Raw genomic sequence first — 13,059 nt, forward strand, 5'->3', positions numbered from 1 at the left:
ACACACACACACACTCACTCTCTCTCTGAAGTGCTTTAAAAACATAACGGATAAATTATTTTATGTGCAAACTGGGAGGGGGCAACAAAAAGTCGCAAAACACACATGGAATCGATCCCCTCCCCCATCACAACCAACCCTCGGTGAACGAAACCAGAAAGTCAGTCATTGGCATCCCGGGTTCCGGACTTTGCTGAAATGCACGACCGGTGCGGGTTCTGGCGGGGGCTGACTGGGGGCAGGGGGGGTTGGCCTGGTGAGCAGCGCGGCAGTCGCCTTCCACGCATCACGTCTGTGCCAGCTGCAGCTCCTCCAGGCCGTCTTTGCCCAGGTGGTAACGGGCCAGGTCCTTCCGCGTCACCAGTCCCACCACCTGGGCACCGGGAACATGATTGGTACGTAGAACAGGGCATAGATAGCTGGTTATGTTATGAGGGAGGGGTGGGAGTAGCACAGGAAACCAGGGTGATAACCTTGATCTAGATGGATGCCCAACGGCCACTGGCTGAAAACCGATGCAGTAATTTTCGAATTTTACAATGAGAATGGAGATATGTGCTGGAGATGACGAAGGCCTGAGGACCTCGCAAGGCAGACGCACCTGGTTGTCACTGTCCACCACAATGAGGTGCCGCAGACCAAGGGCCCTGAACAGCTTGAAGACACGAGGAAGCGACGTCTCCTGAAAAAGAGGCAGAAGAACACAGTCGCAGAACATGACTGTTTAGTCAAATGTGTCTCTGGTTCTCAAGGACCAAGACCAAGGCTGAGACTGAGACTAGTACCTGCGTGACAGTGTAGGGGGTGGGATTCATGAACTCCGTCAGGTCCATCATGCACTCCCTCTCGTCTTGGGACACATGGATGGACTGGATCGGAGGGAAGCGAGGGTAGGCATCCCGGAAGTCCTTCAGCTGCAGTTTGCGCAGATTGAGACGAGAACGAGCCCGTTCCACAAACACCTGGTTGAAAAGAGTACACCGGTCACAACGTGGATGAGCACACTTCTCATTGGCTTGCTGCACTGACATTCGCAACCGTGTACGCAGTAAACAGACCCCTCATTGGTCAATCGCACTGCCAGTCACATCCAGGTATTCAATAATCAAACCCCTCATTGGTCAGCTGCACTGTCATTCACAGGCATGCATATACACCAAGCACCCTGATAGGTGTTAGTGTGGACAGACATGCTCCTTATTCAGCTGACCTCTGCAGGAACCTTAGGTCACACTCACCTTGTGTTTCAGGAGCACGATAAGCTGGGAACGCAGGATTAAGCCACAGATTTTCCCTGGCTAAGAGCACAAAATTCAGATTAGCAAAGCCCCAAAGTACATCATGTGACAAATCTCCAGGAAAACAAAATCACCCCTAGTGGGAGGGACATACCTCACAGCCATCACTCAACCCGGAGACTACAGGGAACCCGTTGTGATTGGTCGAGGTGTTGCTGAGCACATCCACAATAGTGCCCACTTTCTCCACCAGGTTGAAGCAGGTTACTGGAGAGCTCATAACCTCCCTGAATGGACAGACACACCAAACCTGAATATACAGTGAGAATGAAGCACCAATGTCTTGCTAAAGGCGTGTACTGGGCTCATTGAAGCATTAGCAGGGAAAATCCTGTAGGGGGCAATATACCTGGCAGTCAGGGAGTGGGAGGTGGCTGGGGCATCCCAGTGCAGGAAGGGCACACTCTGCAGCTTGATGTGGATGTCGTATAGCCCCTGTGGGAAAATTCGAGTCACTCAGAAGAGCTTAGGATCACATCTGCACAACATTCACAAGCTGCCACCCCTTGAAGTTTTACTTCCTCTAAGCAGATTTGCTGGCACATTGAGGAACAGAGAAGCGAAACGAGCTGTCACAGCATGATGTGCCACCTTAAGTTAGACAGCTGTGCAAAAACAACGGAAGGGTTCTCAAAATCAGTCACTGGAAGGACAGATGAAAAAAAGATGGCGTCAGACTGGTGGCTAGCTGCACCACCCACACCAAAAGCAAACATGAGACCGGAGCAGTTAACGAAACACGACTGGCCCGATTCCAAGTTCTGCACGGTCTGAAAGGCGATGAGCTCATCACTCACTGACAGGCTCACACATAATGCCAAATGGACCAACCCGCTCCAACCCGAAACGTCAACACTGACCTCCACGAAATAATCGCCCACGATCTTCGCCGTCATCAGAACCAGCATTATGGGTAGGCCGTAGGTGACATTTCCGGTGGCTTCCACCATGATGACAGTCAGGCTGAGGGTCATCCTCACGATCCCACCTGGCAAAGACCTTCGTAAACAGACGCAAACCCGAAGCCTCATGTGCCTCCATGCACCTCTAGACGAGCTCTGAAAAGCAGGCTGACCGCGGACGGACACTCACCAAGCTGGGCGGCGGCTCCAATCAGAGCGTACTTCCCAGGGTCGGCCAAGGTCTGTCAAACGAAACGCCACAAATCATAAAACATGCTCATTCAAAAACTTCGAGGGGGCTTTACTTCCAACAAACATTATGTTAAACTACATCTATGCCGACATGACGCTGGGCGGCCCAGGAAATCGATACAGCACTAACCAATAGGGCACCTTCAAAGAGTCACGTGACTGCTTAAAGAGTAAATCTGATTGGACAACAAAGAGGAAATCAATCTAAAGCGGGTGTTGAAGGAGGCCCTCTGACTTCTAAAGACCCCGTTCAATTTCCTTAATATATCAAAACCTGCAGCGTTTCCATTAAAGTTCTGCACAAACAAGCAAATTTGTTGACAAAGTGAAATTGCATAAAGGGTGTTTCCATTAAGTAACATCATGGAAACAACACCTGCAATTTATGATTCCGTGCCTCAACATGGATTGAGCTTTTCATGAGATACGAGCTCTAGAACCAAGTCATCGTGTCCTACACAGCAACAAGTTCGCAAAATCGGCTTCCATTTCAGTTTTGCGAATCGCCACAAAAACCACTTCAATCAAACTGAAAGCGTTTGAGGGCTTGTCCTCCTGAAATATAATCGTACCCATTAACGGATTTTCAGTTTTGCTTCTTCAAAATGTGCAAAAAAATCAAGGTCAGTGGAAAACGTCGCCACTGTGAGGTTTCTCTCTGCTGAGGGAAGAGTTCTGCTATCGTGACGGCCCCTCCTCCGCCAGCGGACCACGCCGCCTCACCGGCTATACGGCGCTTCCCCAGGAACGGCGACCCGTCCTGATGTACCTGTATGGAATTGTGCGGCGTAATGGAGGCCAGCAAAATGCCAAAGAGCCGCCCCCAGGCGGCGCCGATGAGCAGCGAGGGGATGAAGACCCCGGCGGACACAGTCAGGCCGTATGTCCAGCAGGCCAGGAAGAAGTAGGTGATGGTGAAGATTCCCAGGGTCACGGGATTGTAGGAACCTGCCGGGGGGGGGGGGGGGGGGTGGTGGTGGTGGAATTCATCACCTAAGTCAGTGTTTCCCACGTTTTTGCTAAAATGTTGATCATGTAGTTGATCCCCAAGAACGCTAATCTAGCGAAACCAGCTAGTTTTACTTGATTCACCCTTGTAATGAGGATACAGGTGTACAGAAATTATTTCATGATGAATGGCATTTTTCATATGATCATTTCCATTTTTCTACCTGGTGTAAAGTGCAATTTGGAGCCGATCAAGACCAAGCCATGTTACTTTGGTATGTCTTTCATCCACTAGAGGGCATGGATGAACACAGTTTAGTGCCGTTCGAACTTGCCTACGGTGGCATTCGTCAGGGCACTTGAGAAGCGCTCCTGTTCTCCCCAGGCAGGGTGACAGTCCCCCCATCCCAAATGAGGGAAGCCTTGAATAATTGAGGAGGATTGTGTGTATGGGTTTAGCTGTCTGTCTGGGAAAACAATCAGCCAGAAGCGGCCCGTAAACAAACCTACGACACGACAGAGGTGGCAGACGAGTCTGACTGTTCAAACAGCTGCCCCGGACCTAGCCAGCCTGTCACCAATATCAAACACAGGTGTTCATTCTAAAGATGGACAACGGACTGTAATTATAATCTCTTCCAGAAGAAGGGCACAACAGGGGCGACCAATCCGGCTTCAGGTCACGACCCATCCTGCCCTGAAACACGTGCTGGAAACTCCACGGACCTGCGGGGCTGTGGAACAGGCTGCGGACACTCCTCTCCGGGGTGTTGAAGACGATCGTGGCCATGGAATTGTACTCGCCATCAGCACAGAACAGCTGTGAGAGGGATAAGTGGAGGTTCAGGCCTGAGGACAGGATACACACCCTCTCAGCTGTTCAGCCAATGAAATCACAGAGAGCCCACCTCCAGCTGCCTTACCTGCAAGGGGTATTCCTCCAGCTGATCCTCCCCCAGGGGCTGGCAGTCGTTGGAGAAGTAGATCATAGTGAAGAACACAGTGGCCGTCACGGCAGCAACCAGTATGGCCTCGATCACCTGCAGGCAGGGCCGGTGGATATACCTGGGGATGGGGGGGGGGGGGGGGGGGGGGGGGGGCATGGTGGCTCAGCTAATGATTTTGTTGTGGGACAACTTTCATTTGCATCAAACCAGTGTGGGGCAGTTTCAAGGTCAGCCCCACAGTCTCGGGATATATTTATTTAATTATTTAATTTCAAGTGTTAAGATGCCTAAGTTTCAGACAGGCGTGACACAGTAAAAACCAAACAGGCCTCACTTACGTGCACACACACAGGCAGAGGTACGCACACACACACACACACACAGGCACACATGCGCACAGAAGTACGCACACACACACACACACAGGCACACACACGCACACAGGCACACGCACACAGGCACACCTGATCCTGAGGATGGTGAGCCAGTAGTTCAGGACGTTGAACAGTGCTCCCAGCAATCCACCTGCGGGGGGGAAAGAGACATGGGCCCGGCATGAGAAAACCAGAAACAGAACCAGTCCGTTAAGATGTAAAAGAGCAAGGTTTGGGTTTCCACAATAAGACGCTCCCTCTCTCTCTCTCTCTCTCACCGAAGGCTCCCATGACGATAAACAGAGGAATCTCATACAGGTAGTACTCCGTGCTCTGAGGGGGGGGGGTAAAAAAAAAGAAAAAAAAATCAATACCCAGAATCCTCCAGTCAAACATGCAAATGACAACATCACACCCTACAGGACTACACACATGGGGGCACCTCTTGTTTGCCTCTTTTTTTTTTTATTTAATTTTATTTTATATATATATATATATATATATATATATATATATATATAGAGTAATTTCTTCTATTTTCTAAAAAGTTACTGATATCTAGTTGGATGGCTAGATGAACACCGCTTCAGTTCCCAAACTTCTCCTCAGGGGCACCTCAGCCGTTCCATGATTTTGTTAAATTTCACCAACAGCTGAATTAAAAAAAGTTAAATATACTGGCTTAAAAAGTCAGTGAGAGACTGACTAGCTGTATGAGGTGTGCTGGTGGCCAAGTCAAAAAAAACACATGGCTGCATTGGACGGTCGCTGCAAATACTAGGATGATTTTAGCAGAGGTTCTGAAATGGCGAAGTTGACACACTTTCACAGGCATAATATCATAGTTTTACACCAACACGAGGATAATCTAAATATCATTTTCTTTGCCTGCCTAAGACTTTTGCACAGTAGTGTATAATTTTTAAAAAAATGGTGAACGTGTTGTGATCCTACAGGAAGCATACAGTGGGCATCCGGGGCAAACGTTTCCCAAAAACTTCAGGCACCGAAGGCGGGAAAAATTCTGCTGCGTTTAAAAAAAATAAAATAAACAACCGTATCTGCATACCATGTAAACTGCTACAGGTGCCTCTCTTGTAACGAGAAACATCCACAACCATGGCTAACATGCCTACCTAAACCAGGAGGCCCAACTAAAACAGCGCGGGTACTCATGTCCACCGAGGTGATGACTATATTTCCAGCCCAGGGGGCCTCCCAGGAAAGTCATGCGCTGCGGGGTGGGGGCTGTGTCCAAGTCCCCCAACAAACGTTTCATGGTTTCCTTTCCAACCCATGTGACCAGAAGGCAGGTAAAAATACATCACTGCTCATGTGACAGGGTACCGAGTCGAGCCCTTTCTGGAAATAACAGCTCATCCTTTTCTCTCTCACCCTTGTTTCCCCATAAAGTTCACAGATCAGCCCCTTCTTGAACGGCACGGACAGGAAAGACCAAAACATGTTCGGGAACAGTGTGAACTTGGTCTCATTCTGGATTTTGGTCAAAATTATACCGTCTTCTTTCGCCTTTCCCAAACGAGGTAATGATTATAAAATGCTCTCCACTCTAAGTTGTCCAGACATCCATAAACATCACATTTTCCCCACTGACTAACGGGAGGCAGGAAACCAATGTCAGAGGGTAACGGCCGACATCTCCCAAGAGCTACTTGACTTGCGGACAGCATACCATTGGCCAAGACAACCAGATCAATTACCGATGCCCAATATTTTGATTTTCAAGATTCCATCTACAGACTTTTAAAAAGGACAATCTACATCACAACACCGACAGAAATGGGAAACTTACATCGTTGTCAAAGCGTCCAAAGTTGATGAGACCTGGGTTACTAAAATCTCCCGGCTTGTTGTGGTAGATACTCATGAAGAAGTTCAAGGTGAAGGTCGAGATCATGGAAGCGAAGAACTGAAAGATACGGGTCACTGAATAGTTACATTTCACCAGAGCCCCGTGGCGGGGCAAGGAGATCAGGTATGCTAATCGGAAACGTCACTCACGATTCTCCAGGTCAACATCTGGTTCCAGAAGGAGGCTCCCTCCTCCAAGCTGAAAAGGACACCACCTGCAAAACCGGAAACCATCAGAAACTGCTGCATAACTGCATTACTCACAGATCAGCTCCACTAAACTGGAAATATTCAGCAAAGGTCATACAGGGGTCTTTATTGCAAGGATAAGACTCCACTGGTGTGACTCCATGCCTTTGTGGCATTTTTTTCCTGGATTATTCATCAACACAGAGCCACCTTGTACTTTCCATCCTGAAACCGAAAAATCAATGGCGGAGGCCGAAGAAGCCCAACGCTGACAGGACACTCTAATAACCTTTTTTTTACTCATCATAGCTTCCCTTCTTCCTTGAGGGTAACATTAGATTCTGGAGGCATGGAACTGATCTGAGATCAGAGCTTCGGGTGTGTATATGGGTGTGTCGAGACTAGATGGTCAGTATGGATAACTAAGGTGCACTAAAATTGGGTGAGCAGGCAAGGCATGTCACCCAGGTTGTGTGACAATTATTTTATATATATGTATATATATATTCCATCCACCATCCCTCCTTTACGGAGAACTGCGTTATTTTTATTGTCCATTACGAAGAAAAAAAAAACTATATATATATACATATATATTTATGGGTGTATCGAGACTAGATGGTCATTATGAATAACTAAGGTGCACTAAAATTGGGTGAGCAGGCAAGGCATGTCACCCCGGTTGTGTGACAATTATTTTATATGTATGTATATATATATTCCATCCACCATCCCTCCTTTACGGAGAACTGCGTTATTTTTATTGTCCATTGCGAAAAAAAAAAACTATATATATACATATATATTTATGGGTGTATCGAGACTAGATGGTCATTATGGATAACTAAGGTGCATTCAAATTGGGTGAGCAGGCAAGGCATGTCACCCAGGTTGTGTGACATTAATTATTTTATATATATGTATATATATATTCCATCCACCATCCCTCCTTTATGGAGAACTGCGTTATTTTTATTGTCTATTGCAAAAAAATAACACAAAAAAACTATATATATATATACACACATATATATTTATGGGTGTATCGAGACTAGTTGGTCATTATGGATAACTAAGTTGCACTAAAATTGGGTGAGCAGGCAAGGCATGTCACCCAGGTTGTGTGACAATTATTTTATATAAATGTATATATATATTCCCTCCACCACCCCTCCTTTACGGAGGACTGCTTTATTATTAATATCCATTGCGAAAAAAAAACACAAGAAAAAGAAAAAATATCTATATATATATACATATATATATATATATATATATATATATATATATGGGTGTGTCGAGACTAGATGGTCAGTATGGATAACTAAGGTGCACTAAAATTGGGTGAGCAGGCAAGGCATGTCACCCAGGTTGTGTGACAATTATTTTATATATATGTATATATATATTCCATCCACCATCCCTCTTTTATGGAGAACTGCGTTATTTTTATTGTCTATTGCAAAAAAAAAAAAAAACTATATATATATATATATATACATATATATTTATGGGTGTATCGAGACTAGATGGTCATTATGGATAACTAAGGTGCACTAAAATTGGGTGAGCAGGCAAGGCATGTCACCCCAGTTGTGTGACAATTATTTTATATAAATGTATATATATATTCCCTCCACCACCCCTCCTTTACGGAGGACTGCTTTATTATTAATATCCATTGCGAAAAAAAAAACACAAGAAAAAGAAAAAATATCTATATATATACATATATATATATATATATGGGTGTGTCGAGACTAGATGGTCAGTATGGATAACTAAGGTGCACTAAAATTGGGTGAGCAGGCAAGGCATGTCACCCAGGTTGTGTGACAATTATTTTATATATATATGTATATATATATTCCATCCACCATCCCTCCTTTACGGAGAACTGCGTTATTTTTATTGTCTATTGCAAAAAAAAAACAGAAAAACTATATATATATATATATATACATATATATTCATGGGTGTATCGAGACTAGATGGTCATTATGAATAACTAAGGTGCACTAAAACTGGGTGAGCAGGCAAGGCATGTCACCCAGGTTGTGTGACAATTATTTTATATATATATGTATATATATATTCCATCCACCATCCCTCCTTTACGGAGAACTGCGTTATTTTTATTGTCTATTGCAAAAAAAAACAGAAAAACTATATATATATATATATATATATATACATATATATTCATGGATGTATCGAGACTAGATGGTCATTATGAATAACTAAGGTGCACTAAAACTGGGTGAGCAGGCAAGGCATGTCACCCAGGTTGTGTGACAATTATTTTATATATATGTATATATATATTCCATCCACCATCCCTCCTTTATGGAGAACTGCGTTATTTTTATTGTCTATTGCAAAAAAATAACACAAAAAAACTATATATATACATATATACACACATATATATATATATATATATATATATATGGGTGTATCGAGACTAGAAGGTCATTATGCATAACTAAAGTGCACTAAAATTGGGTGAGCAGGCAAGGCATGTCACCCCAGTTGTGTGACAATTATTTTATATATATGTATATATATATATATATTCCCTCCACCACCCCTCCTCTACGGAGGACTGCTTTATTTTTATTTCCATTGCAAAAATAAAACATTTTAAAACACAAAAAAAAAAAAAAACGAAAATAATAATAATAAAAATTATTTTGAATGTGTATTCAAATAAGTTTGAATGTGTGTGAACTATATATAAATATATATATACACATGCATATACAGAAATATATACACACACACACACATATATATATATAAAGACACACACAGACACACACTCACATAAACACATACACACACTGTGTACAGTCTTATGCAAAGGTTTGGCACCCCTTGACAAATAACATCTTTTCAATTACAAAAGCAACAATATCAGTTAATACAGTCTCTTTAGGAACTGGGGGGAAAATACACAATATTTTCAGCAAACATTGATGAATAGTTACTTTTTATGCCATAAATTGAACAAAATTACAAAATAAAAACATTATTATGGCACTCTGCAAAAGTTTGGGCACCCTACGTAATCAGTACTTAGTAACACCTCCTCTGCCAGATATCACAGCTTACAAGCGCTTCTTATAGCCAGCTGAAAGGCTTTCAGTTCTTGTACTTGGGATTTTCTCACATTCTTCCTTGCAAAAGGCTTCTAGTTCTGTAATATTCTAATATATCAAGGGCTGTATTGTCAAATAGGAGATCGGCAGCATTCTCCCACCTGAGAAAACTGTACTACAATGCCCTTGATAGTGTGTAGAAACACACTCGTCAGCTCTAGTCCTCCTGTAACAACGCAAAAGGACTGGCAACCCTCAGGTATTTATGCGTGCGATTGTATGATAAATTCACCCTGACAGTCTCACACTTCTCTTGGTACCAACAGGTCTCATGGAATATATAAAAGGCAACTGCAACAATTATACTCGGCACTAAACATCGAGGCACGGAAATGCAGCAGAGCTTGTGTATTTCTCAGGATGCATTCTAGTAAAATGCCCGGAAAATGAGCTAAAGACATATTTCAAGGGGCACTATATAAAACCGATGGAAATTTTACTGATTAAATAAAAGGAAAAGCATCGTTTGAAAAATCACAAATGTTTCTAAGATTCAATGCATCGCTTTTTGACCACATCATAGCGATGAACACATCATTGTTCCTGACAATGTCCTAATACAGAAATAAAACTTTATGTTGGTAAACTCAAAAAGCCTTCAGCTGTCACACTGGCTAACGATCTCAAACGATTATAAAGCAGCATTTTGAAAAGCGCTGTTTTAAAATAACAGCTACAACACTTACCTTGTCTTCTGGCCAAATGCTTTTCACGGCTTGGCACTCCAACGGTGCTGAAACGAAATTTGTATTTCCTCCTACCTCGTTTGCCCTTCAGTTCTTCTTTTCTCCCTTTGGATGTTTTTTTCCTTCTTCTTTGGATATTGTTTTTTATTTTTGTTTGTTTTTTTTTACTTTGCATGTTTTTCCTTCTTCGGATATTATTTTTTTGGCTTATTTTTTTAGACGATGTTTTTTTCGTCTTCTTTAAAAATTGTTTTTTTTTTCATCCTTTTGATGTTGTTTTACGGAACAAGAGCCGTACAGTGCTACTCTATCAGGAGGTAGCGCCAACTGAACGCCTTGAAGCAGTACCCAGCTCTTTTATAGGGAGCGTCAACCCGAAGTCAAGTTCTAGAACGTTGCACTCACTTTTCATTGGTTTCCCAGCTATGCTGTCAGAATAATGTTTGCTGATTGGTCGAAAATTTTAAAACGTACCCGAGTACTGTAAAAAAACTCAAGATCTTGCTACCCTACGGAGCACCCATAAGGTGATTTTTTTTATACGTTATATGCAGCTATTTGTAGCAGGCCGTAATTAGACTAATCCACCCTTTGTCAATAAAGCCAACAAGAGAACAGGTTGCCCAAAGTTTGCTCAGGTACACGCCACAGCACAACCTTAAAAACACATCCAGCACAAATCACACTAGTGAATGACACAGCAAATCACAGCAATAAAAAAGACCCCTATGGGCAATCCAGCACCCAGACTACAGGTGCCAAAAGGCCCAGCCTGCCTAATAATGAACCCAAAATATACATACAACAAAGAAAAAGACACAAACAAAAAAGAAAATAAAACTAGCCAGCTGCTCCCACTAAACCCCGCTCCCGAGGCCACTAAGCCGGCTGGCTTGATAATACACGATACAACCTCAGATAAAACATATTAAAGCAACACCAGGGAGGTTTACAACCTGATCCTTAAAATTATCGACCCGTAATTCCACCTTGAAAACCCCTAAAGAACAGTAGTTTACCCCATGACTCACTGCCCCATTCAAACAAAAAAAAAACAGGTTTTTGGGGTAACCTTTAGGTCAGCTCTTCAAAACCAGGTATGAGGACTCTTCAGCTAATCAGTCCTCTAATTAGAAATCTAATTAGGGAGTTGCAGCGAAAACCTGCATACACACCGGCCCTTTGCGGATAAGATTGTTCACCCCTGAAACAAGCAAACAGAAAGGCTGCTACACTGCAAATTCAATATGCCCGCCGATGCTCCACCAAATCTATCAGGACCCTGCCTGTCTTTCCCGTGCCTGCTCCTTTGCCAATATGCCCTACCATCGGAACATGCACAGCCATCTCGCCCCGGCTATGCCTCCAGTCCGAACTGCAGTTCCTATACCTGCCTATAATTGCCTGGCTACAATCCATCCCCCAAAATGAAATTGATGACCCAACGATCACAGCTAAGAATTCTATCCCCAAACCACTGGTCTTCCTCCCCAACCGAACGATCATTCACTGACCGTGGTAACTTATAAGGGTTGGTATGATGACCAGTGGTGGACCTCACCGAACGTTTAACTGGTCTCTACACCTCGGGGGGGACATAACCTCCTCCATTATACGAGGCCTACTTGTGGATGCTCTATTGCGACCCCTCCCACCAGCCCTGTCCCCGTAAAATCACAGAGTCCTCATCCGATTCCATTTCTGTTGCCCCTGTGGGCAACCCAGACTCAGGAGACATTACCAGAACATCTTCCCCTGACATAACAACCCCCTGTGGTACTGGACGCAACTCTGTTCGGTGAACTTGACGGACAACCCCGTCCCCCTCCATTGGAGTTGCAGAGTAAACTGCACCCTGATCTTGGGGACACCGAACTACCATATACAAACAGGCATCCCAATGATCCTGTATTTTACCTCGAACATGGTTCCGCAAACACACCAGCTGACCTTCATCAAACCCCTAATCATTAACCAACTCATTGTGTTTCCGATTTCGTGGTGTGGCTTGTTCCTCCAACTAAGCCTTCACATACTCTTGAAGCACCTGCAAACTTTCCTGATGGTTTTGTACCCATTCCTCCAAAGGTCCACCATACTGACTGATCCCGGCAGGAGCCTGAAGATAGTGTATCGGTAATCGAGGCTCACAGCCAGACCTTAAATAAAAAGGCATCATCCAGTCATTTGGTGGGGTGTAGTATTGTAAGCTTCTCTGCTGGAGGAAGTGTGTGAAGCAAATTGTGCAAAAAAAATATTAAAGCAACACCAGGGAGGTTTACATCTAGATCCTTAAAATGATCGACCTGCAATTCCACCTTGAAAATCCAATTACCATATAAAGGATACAAGATGTAAAGATGACAAATGACATGGCACACATTTGTTGTTTAGACTGTTGTGTCAGGTTAATTGAAAGCTGAAGGATCT

The sequence above is a fragment of the Brienomyrus brachyistius genome, unplaced genomic scaffold (assembly GCF_023856365.1).
Source record: "Brienomyrus brachyistius isolate T26 unplaced genomic scaffold, BBRACH_0.4 scaffold546, whole genome shotgun sequence".
NCBI classification, from domain to species: domain Eukaryota; kingdom Metazoa; phylum Chordata; class Actinopteri; order Osteoglossiformes; family Mormyridae; genus Brienomyrus; species Brienomyrus brachyistius.